The sequence below is a fragment of the Vigna umbellata genome, chromosome 2, assembly GCF_029865625.1.
Source record: "Vigna umbellata cultivar VRB3 chromosome 2, Vumbellata_1.0, whole genome shotgun sequence".
NCBI classification, from domain to species: Eukaryota; Viridiplantae; Streptophyta; class Magnoliopsida; order Fabales; family Fabaceae; genus Vigna; species Vigna umbellata.
The window spans coordinates 15,649,235-15,659,592 of record NC_142166.1 but is presented as its reverse complement, the minus strand read 5'-3'; positions in this window follow the sequence as shown (position 1 = coordinate 15,659,592).

The following is a 10,358-nucleotide window of genomic DNA, read 5'->3' as shown; positions in this document are numbered from 1 at the left end:
ACAACTGCATAGTTGATACGTTGTTTTCTGTTCAGAGTTCAGAACATGTGCCTATAATAAAATTTACAGTGATGTTGGACAAGATAACTAGCCACTTCCAATGTGGTCGTTGAGGTACAAGATTCCTATATATGTATAAAAGTCTAATCTGGGATGATACACATTTTCATAAGTTTTGGCGTTTATTACTTGATAAAAAAAATTATACATGGTGTAACTTTCTTCATTTAACAGTTTAACAATATCGCCATCTGATTTGATTCCCTATTCAACAATGACACCCTTGCCATTTCATTGGATGTAACAGTAAATTTCTTCAACTGCAGAAAAAAAATCAGTCTTCTTGTCAGATTCGGTTGGTGTCACTATCTTTCAATAATCTAATTTTAGATAGAGATAAGAAATTCATATACTGCTGCTACATTCGGTTGATAATTTGCTAAATATATATTTTTTCAAGAAGAGATTGAAAGTTACACAATAAAAAAAGTAATTTTTTTAAGAAAACACATCTACAAATATAAGTATTTAGTAAATTTAATGTGGTTTATTACCTTTAATTCATATTCACAAATATTCAACCTAAGTATTATTATTTAATTTTTTCTGGTAAAAAGTATAAATTTTTGTACAATTTTTCTAATAAATATACTAAACATTTTCGTATAATTTTTAAAGAAAAATAACTTTAAACAATCTCATACAATTTTTTTAATGAACATTGTAAATTTTTTCCATGAAAATTGTAAACATTCTCGTACAATTGTTTTGATAAAAATTATAAATATTTTTGTATAATTTTTCTACTAAAATTACAAAATCATCTCATATAGTATTTCTAGCAAAAACTGCAAATCTTTTCGTATAATTTCTTTTCTAACAAAACTTCAAATATTCTTATGTCACGTAACTACCCAAACTCTATATTTGAGTTGTAGTGACAACTCCTTCATTTTTTATAATAGTTGTCTAATGCTCCTTTTTTCGGTGAATATCAACTTTAGAACCAACATATTTTCATTTCACAAAAAGTTTCACATCACTAGTACAAAATAGACATTTAAACTCGCACAATAGACATCTTTTTACACAAAACCGCTGCCTATTCAGACACGGTGGCAATTTTGTAATTAAAGAGACCTTATAGGCCTCGGTTCAGACGAAACCGGTGTCAAAAAGATATATCACTTCGGTTGTGAAGGCAACCGGTACCTAATTATTAGTGTCTGACGCAGTTTCTGACGCGGTTAAGAGAAACCCGAGGTAAAAGAGCTATACGGCATCGGTTGGTAGGAAGGACCGAGGCATAAGCCTCTGCTGCCTCAGACCCGAGGCATATAGCCTCTCTTTTTCTCCCCAAGTTAACCTAGCTCCCTCCGCACTCTCGCCTCCCCTGGCTCTCCCTCCCTCCCTCTCCTGGCTCTCCCTCCCTCCCTCCCCTGGCTCGCGCCTCCCCTCCCTCCCCTGCCTCGCGCCTCCCCTCCCCTCCCCTGCCTCGCGCCTCCCCTCCCCTCCCCTGGCTCGCGCCTCCCCTCCCCTCCCCTGGCTCGCGCCTCCCCTCCCCTCCCCTCCCCTCGCTCTCGCCTCCCCTGGCTCTCGCCTCCCTCCCCGCGCTCTCGCCTCCCGCCCCTCGCTCTCGCTCTCGCCTCCCGCCCCTCGCTCTCGTTCTCGCCTCCCGCCCCTCGCTCTCGCCTCCCGCCCCTCGCTCTCGCTCTCGCCTCCTGCCCCTCGCTCTCGCCTCCCGCCCCTCGCTCTCGCTCTCGCCTCCCGCCCCTCGCTCTCGCTCTCGCCTCCCGTCCCTCGCTGTCGCCTCCCTCCCCTCGGTCTCGCGTCCCTTCACTCTCGAGTCCCTCCCCTTCGCTCTCGAGTCCCTCCCCTGTGCTAGTGTGTCAATGGATTTTTTGGTGAAAAAGTTGTGCGATTGGGGTTTGATGTTGATGGTGGTGGTGCAAATTAGGGTTTGATAATGGCGGAGGAGGAGGAGAAGCGGCTCTGTTCGGTGGTCGGTCTGAGAAGGTGAGATTTGGGTCTGTTCGCTGCACATGGGTTTCTTTGAGAGCTTAGAGCTCGTTGCATCTGTGTTGGGTTTGACCATGAGGTAGATTGAGGGCACTGGATGGCAGTAGACTCTTGGATTGGGGGCAAATTGAGCTTAGTTGGGTCTGCAATTTTGGATGGTTTTTGTTCGCTCCGCAGGCACGAACTAGTCGAGATGTATGTGGTGCCCTTTATTTCATTCACATTGGTGAGGTTGCTTGATTGTAGGGGCCGGGAAAGGGTCTGCCACCACTGGATTTTTTTGTAATCGATGTAGCTTCGTCGTCTGTCTCAGTAGACCGTGAACATTTTCTGTGTTTTCATGCTTCAGTGCTTTCTGCAACTTCCTGGAACGTTTTCTGGAAAATAAAAGCCACTATATGCCTCGGTTCAGGTCCAAGCGGGACAGTAGAATCCAAGATATTGACTCGGTTCAGCAGAAACCGAGGCAAAATCTTATCATTTTTTGACTCGGGTAGCAACCGAGGCAAAAAGAGGTAGATTTTTTACCTCGTCTGTATATACCTCGGTTACGGAACCGGTGCCTATAACCGAAAATAACCGAGGTCGTATCCCTTGAGTGTACTAGTGCATATAAAACAAATCCATAACATATTTCTTGTTTATATTCTCAACTAATAGCACTATTGAGTATCACGTACTTGAAACATTGGAAAACTTGGAATAAGACTTTTGTTTAGTTTTGGTTGTTGTTTTTTCTATAGGGTTGCATATGTTGAGACAAAATCGTCTAGAGCATCTCTAGTTTTAAAGTTTAATGAACAACACTAAATGAAGAAATCTTAAGCAACCAAATCTTGAGACAAGATCTTGTACGTTTTGTTGAGCTGACAAAGATTTGAATTTCCCTTGACCTAGACGGTCTCCTTATTGGGTCAACTTAAGGACTCAATGCTAAACAATGTTATTCATGCACTATGATGTGTCCTTAGATTATTTGTCTTAGACAATACAATTAAGTATGATGTCCTCAAACAATATGTTTAAGACGATATTTCCTAGACAGTATGCCTTAGACAATGCATGACATATAAATCTAACATGATAAACGCGTCAAATTAAACTTATTCATTCAATAAGCTCATGCATAAAAGGGATTCTTAGACGAATGATCCTTTCTTTGACTAGGGGTTTTGTGAAAATATCAACAAGCTGATCTTTTGTGATTACATATAAATCCATAATACTCTTTTACACATGATCTCAAATAAAATGATGTTTACTTTCGATATGTTTAGCATGCGAGTGCAAGATAAGATTCTTAGATAAACTAATGAAAACATTATTAATACAAAATATTGGAATCTTACTCTCGTTGACGTCGTAGTCTTCGAGCTGATTCTTTATCCAGGAGAAATAACTCACAATTGAGATTAATTAAGCTTTAACTATCAAGATGGATATTGTAACTTGTTTCTTGCCCATCCAAGATATAGGGTTGTCTCTAATGAAGTGACATCCTCCACAAGCGCTCTTCTTTTCAATCATGCCTCTAGCATAATCTACACCATAATAGCCTTACAATAAGATAACGAAAGATTCATTTTACAACAGTTATATGGGTTTGCTTAGGGTCAAAATGGAATCTAGCATATAGGAAAATGCTAAGCATTATATTAGGCCTCAATGTTGTAAGATATAAAAGTGAAGTTATCATTTGTTGATAGATATTGTTGTCCACTTTTGTTAGGCTCTCATCTAGCCCCAAGGTGGTTGTTGGATGCATATGAGTCTTCATCTCCTTTGCGTTGTCCAACTTGAACTTCTTGAAAAGCTCCTTTACATACTTCGTGTGGTGGATGAATATAACATCTTGGTCTTATCTGATTTGCACACTGTCGCAACCGGAATCGCGACGGGACAACGATCCAAAAAAGAAAATCGAGATTTGGAAAAGAGATTTTGGAGTCGCCACCATAGTTTATTATGGGAAACTACGGGAAAACCATAAAACGATAAAGCACAATCCGCGAAAACCAGATTCTGGGTTCGGGAGTCGGTTACGCGTGGGGAAGGTGTTAGCACCCCACAACGCCTGCCCTAAGGCAATACCTTTAACTAAATGCACGAATATGATGTGGTTTTCAAAATGTTTAACTATCCCCTAAAATAAAATTCTAAATAAACAAAACATGTTTTTTTAGTTTTTTGGGGCCTGACAAGGATTGACCTTACTCCTACGTATTCTCATTCAAAATGAGAAATCAGGGTTACGTAGTTCTTTTAGAAAACTGCTTTGAGAATTGGTTTGAAAATTGTTTAGAAAATTTTGTTTGGAAAATGATTATGGATAAATTTGGATTTTTGGGAAAGTGAACCTGACAAGGACTGGCCTTGCTCCTACGTATCTCCACTTTTGATGGAGAATCAAGGATCACGTAGTTCTGGATAGCCATTTGTTTGTTGTTCGAAAATATGGATGTTTTTTTTTAGTCTTTGAAGATTTTATATTTTTTTTTGAATTTTTTGTATTTTGGAAAGAGAAAAGGTTTTTAGCACAAGGACGATGCGTGCGATCACACATGTGCTTAACCTTTTAAAACATATTCTTGTAATTTTACTTAAAAAAGGGAAAAGGTTTTTAGCACAAGGACGATGCGTGCGATCACACATGTGCTTAAACCTTTAAAATATATTTTTTGTAATTTTAGAAAAGAAGAAGAAAAGGTTTTAGCACAAGGACGATGCGTGCGATCACACATGTGCCTAAACCCTTTAAATATATCTTTTGTAATTTCATTTAAGCAAGAGAGAAGGTTTTTAGCACAAGGACGATGCGTGCGATCACACATGTGCCTAAACCTTTAAAATATATTTTTGTAATTTTAGAAAAGAAGAAGAAAAGGTTTTAGCACAAGGACGATGCGTGCGATCACACATGTGCCTAAACCTTTTAAATATATTTTTTGTAATTTTAGAAAAGAAGAAGAAAAGGTTTTAGCACAAGGACGATGCGTGCGATCACACATGTGCCTAAACCTTTTAAAATATTTTTGTTAATTTTATTTTTTATAAGTAAAATTATAATATATATATTTTGAAATAAGTGGATATTTAAAAGAAATAAATAAAATAAAATGAAATGAAATAAGATGAATAAAAAGGCAAATAAATAAATAAATAATAAAAAAACAACAAAATGGGGTTGCCAAAATAAATAAAAAGGGGTGTCGAACGGTCAGTCGAAAAGCTTGGATAACGAGCGCTCGTTCGTTTGGATAACGAGCGTCCGTTGGTGAGAAGGTTGAATTGACGTTGGGAAAGGAGGCTTAATGACGAGCGCTCGTTGGGGACGAGCGTTCGTTGGGGAATTGGCGAACGGACGCTGGGAAACGGGCTGAATGACGAGCGCTCGTTGGGGACGAGCGTTCGTTGGGGAATTGGAGAACGGACGCTGGGAAACGGGCTGAATGACGAGCGTTCGTTGGGGAATTGGCGAACGGACGCTGGGAAACGGGCTGAATGACGAACGTTCGTTGGGGAATTGGCGAACGGACGCTGGGAAACGGGCTGAATGACGAACGCTCGTTGGGGACGAGCGTTCGATGGGGAATTGGCGAACGGACACTGGGAAACGGGCTGAATGACGAACGTTCGTTGGGGAATTGGCGAACGGACGCTCGGAAACGGGCTGAATGACGAACGCTCGTTGGGGACGAGCGTTCGTTGGGGAATTGGCGAACGGACGCTGGGAAACGGGCTGAATGACGAACGCTCGTTGGGGGACGAGCGTTCGTTGGGGAATTGGCGAACGGACGCTGGGAAACGAGGCTGAAAGACGAGCGCTCGTTGTGGGCGAGCGTTCGTTGGGGAGATGGTCACCCAAACGGTCCGTCCAAGAAGTGGCCGGACGGACGTTCGGAGAGGGGGTAGACGACGAACGTTCGAAAAAGGCCTAAAACGTGCGTTTACTCTAGGCTTGGCCCACCCGGGTGGTTTCTAACCTAGAATTCCCCTAGGGGTTCTCTCACTCTACACTCAATGCTGCCTCCCTCCATCGAGACCCAGGTCTCTTTCTCTCTGACCAGGAAAAGCTAGGGCTGGGAGGCACGCCCCCGCCACCTCCGAACCAAACCAGCCACCGCGACGAAGATGGGCACCGCGTTACTGCCCCCTCTGGACCAGCCACCACGTCACGTCGCGCCTCGATTCGGCCACCCAGGGAGGGGTTCCTCTCCGGCGTCTCTGCGCCGCGCCTGCCTAACTGGCCGCCGCTCACCACCGCGACCCAGTCACCACGCCACCGCCTCTCGTTCCAACCTTTCCTCTCTTTCCTCTTGTTGTCTTCTTGAATGTACAATGGGCTATGTGTGTGGATGTTGTTCGGTGGTGACGAAGGTGAAGGCTGATTCGGAGATGAAGATGATGAAGTGGGGAGCGGCGATGATTGCGTGAAGGAGGATGACGGGTTCACGGGGTGATGGGCAGACGTTGGAGGTATCGTGGATGGCGGAGTTGAAGATGATGAAGATGAATATGAAGATGGCGGAAGTTTGAAGTGGGAGCGTGAAGGTTGTGGGTTAGTTATTGGAAATGGATGAAGATGAGGTGGTTTCCGGAGAGAGGGGTCAAAGGTTGGGGTATAGTTGAAGGTAGATGGTTGAAGACGCAGAGGATAGGTGACGGCTCAGTGTTGGAGATGATGTTGGCCGAACGGTAAGGATGAATACGGTGGGCTGGAGTTATGAGTTTCTGTATGATAGATGATGAAGGCGTTGGGTTGAGGTGGTTACGGATGGGGTACATACGAGAAGGCGAATGGCTGCCCCGGCCGAGAGAGGCAAGACGAAGGCTATGGCGATGGCGCCTTGAGCAAAAAGGGAAACCATGCTTCTCTGGATTTGACCATCATGATGTTTTATGGATAAGTGTTGAGAAGAAGAAAAGGGATGTTGAGAGTGGATTATGGTTGAAGATGGAGATGATGTGTTGACAATGAAGAAGGTAAGGGATGAAAATGATGGGTTGGCCGTGGGGTGTTGGTAGTAGTGTTAGAGATGATGATGTTGGAGGTGGTATAAGGATGAAGATGTTAGGTGCCCCCGTGGTATAAGGATGAAGATCATAGGTTGTTTGGCTGTGGGATAAGGTGTTGTTGATTGGAAATGAAGGGAAACTTGAAGGGTGAAAATTGGGAGTGGAAGAAAAAGGTGGCTGAAAGGGTGTTGGTTACTATAGTAGCCGGAGACGATGGTGAAGGTTCATATACAGGACCAATCTTAAACAGAGCAATATCAAGCGTAAAAAACACAATAACAAGTATAAAAAGGCAATAGCAACCATAAAAGCTCCAGTGTTCATTCCATCATACATGACAATATGAACGAGTGAAGTAGTTGCTTACCTCTTGGAGCTCCTATGTTATTGCTTGGCGTCTCTAGTGGCTGCTGCAACTGCGAGTGAAGTTGGTGCTGGTAGTGAAGATCTCCAGGAAAATCCCCTTCTCCCTTGAGTGGCTGACTTCTCCCTTCTCTTTTGCTGTAAATAATGTCTCTTGTTCTTCTTTGCAGGTGCCCATGGTGAAGGTCCCCCAGCAGTCCTCACTAATGATCGAAGATGATGGATGCCCCCCCCCCAAACAACCCCCGCTGTGTGTATATTTGCTCTTTGCTTTTCTGTCCCAAAACTAGAATTCTCCTTTTCTCTACTTTCTCTGTGCTTTTGTGCAATTCTCTCTGCCCCCGAATCGTTCCGTACCCAGCCCGTATGCCCAAATCGCCTTGTACCAATTTCGTACACCCCTAACGCATCTGCCACCACTCGCTCTCTGCAGAAAACCGTTTCTGCCTCTCCCCCTCCAGCACATACCCTGTTCTTTTTTCTTGTCCCCCAAACCCAAAACATTCTCTCTTTTCTCGTATCTTTTCTCATCATTTTTTTTTAAGACAAAAATGCCTTTTTTCTTCTTCTTCTTTTTTAGTTATATAATATTAGAACAAAATAAAATATAAAGAGATAAAACTAGAAAAAAAACAAAAATGAAAATAAAATAATAAAAATAATAATAAAAATAAAATAAATAAAAAAAAGAAGAAAAGAAAGAGAATAAGTAAAGTGAGAAATAAAAATAAAAAATAAAGATAACATAATATAAGAATAAAATCAGGCATAATAAATAAATATTAAAAAAAAGTCATAAAATAAATAAATCAACAAAAAATAAAATAAAAATAACAGGATAAAAAGCAAAAATAAAGTAAAACAGTAAAAATAATAAAAAATAAAAATAAAAAAATGTAAAAGCCAAAAAAAATCGATCCGGACGAAATTTGGTATTGACACACACCTAGGAATAACTTCAACTCTCCCATCATGCTCATCTCAAATTCATTCCGCATTATCTTAGAAAACTCCTTCCAGAGAGACTCGTTAGTAACACAAAAAATGATATCATCAACGTAAATTTGCACAATAATGAAATCATTATTGAGGTATTTGCGAAACAAAATTGTATCTACTTTACCCCTTGAAAAGCCATTTTGAACTATAAAAGAACTTAATTGTTCATACCAAGCTCTAGAAGCTTGTTTCAAACCATATAAAGCTTTGTTTAATTTAAAAACATGTTTGGGGTTAGTAGAGCACTAAAACCTAGAGGGTTGTTCCACATAAAATTCTTCTTTGATGTCACCATTGAGAAATGCACTTTTGACATCTATTTGAAATAACTTTATTTTACTATAAGTAGCTAAAGATAATAGAATTCTAATTGCCTCTAATATGGAAACAAGAGCATATGTCTCTGTATAATTTATGCCTTTTTGTTCTGAGTAGCCTTTGGCTACAAGCCTTGCCTTGTTTCTCACGACTTTGCCATCTTCGTATAACTTTTTTTGGAAGACCTATTTTGCTTCGACGACGTGCTTTCCTTGAGGTAGCTCAACGAGCTTCCAAACATCATTTTTCTGGAACTAGTCCAACTCTTCCTACAAAGCCTTTACCCAAGAGTCATCTTCCAACACTTCATTAACGTTCAATGATTCTATTTGAGAAATTAGAGCTGAAAGCTTTTGCTTATAAAATGTCCTAGTCTTAATATCTTTTTTAAGATCTCCTATGATCTTTTCAAGAGGATTATTTTTTATCGCTAGATAATGTGAATCATTAGGCTCTCTTTTCTCTTTAGGAGATTCGTCTACTTGTTTCCACGCTTTAGGATCAAATGACTCATTGACAGCCTTTGACGCTTCCTCGCTAACCTGCATATCTACAAAGGCTTTGTCTAACTATGACATTAACTACTTTAACCCATAAGTGCTTAGGGGTGTTAAAATTGTTTAACATAGTTCTAGTAATTTCTTGTAAAGAGCAATTTTTCCTCTCGATGACCTCATTTTTTTGTGGTGTCTTAGAGTTGAGAAATTGTGATTTATTCCAGAGTTTTCGTAAATTTTTTAAAAATGTTCATTTTCAAATTCTCCACCATGGTCACTTTTGGTTATCACAATCTTACAACCTTTTTCATTTTCTACTTTATAAAGTTTACAAAAGGTGCCAAAAGCACCATCCTTATGGGTTAAGAACTTTACCCATGTCCATCTAGTGAAGTCGTCGACTACTACTAGTCCATAACATTTATAACTTACAAACACGGTTTTTGTAAGACCAAATACATCTACATGAGACAACTCAAAAGGTCTTTTAGTATAAATAACATTTTTACATTTAAAAGATTCTTTGACATATTTGCCTTTCACGTAAGTATCACAAAAGACTGCGTTGAATGAAACTTTAGGCAACCCTCTTACAATGTCATGGTATTGCAACTTTGAGATTAATCTCATGTTTGCATGTCCATATTTATCATGCCATATCATTGCCTCGTCTTTTATAGACACTAGACATGAAACACTTTGAGCATGCAACTCATTTAGGTCTATCTTGTATAAGTTTCCTTGCTTATCAACAGAAAATACTAGTAGACCTTTGTTGTTTATGACTCTACCTTGTCCTTTTTCGGAAACAACATTATATTCACTGTCACATAATTGACTTATGTTAAACACATTATGTTAATGTCATATGCTAATAATACATTATCAATATAGGGGAAATATCTATACATATCTTTCCAATGCCAATGTTTTTGCCTTTTTGGTTTCCTTCGTAGGTTACTATTCCTCCCTTCTTACTCCTCAGACTTTGGAACATACACCTTTCTCCCGGTCATGTGCCATGAGCACCCACGTTCAAGTACCAGGACATGGGTTTTTGTTTTACTGTTAAGCATATTTGCAAGAAAGATTATTTCGTATTTGGGTACCCATCTAGCATTTTATCCTTTCTTATTGGATTTGGAT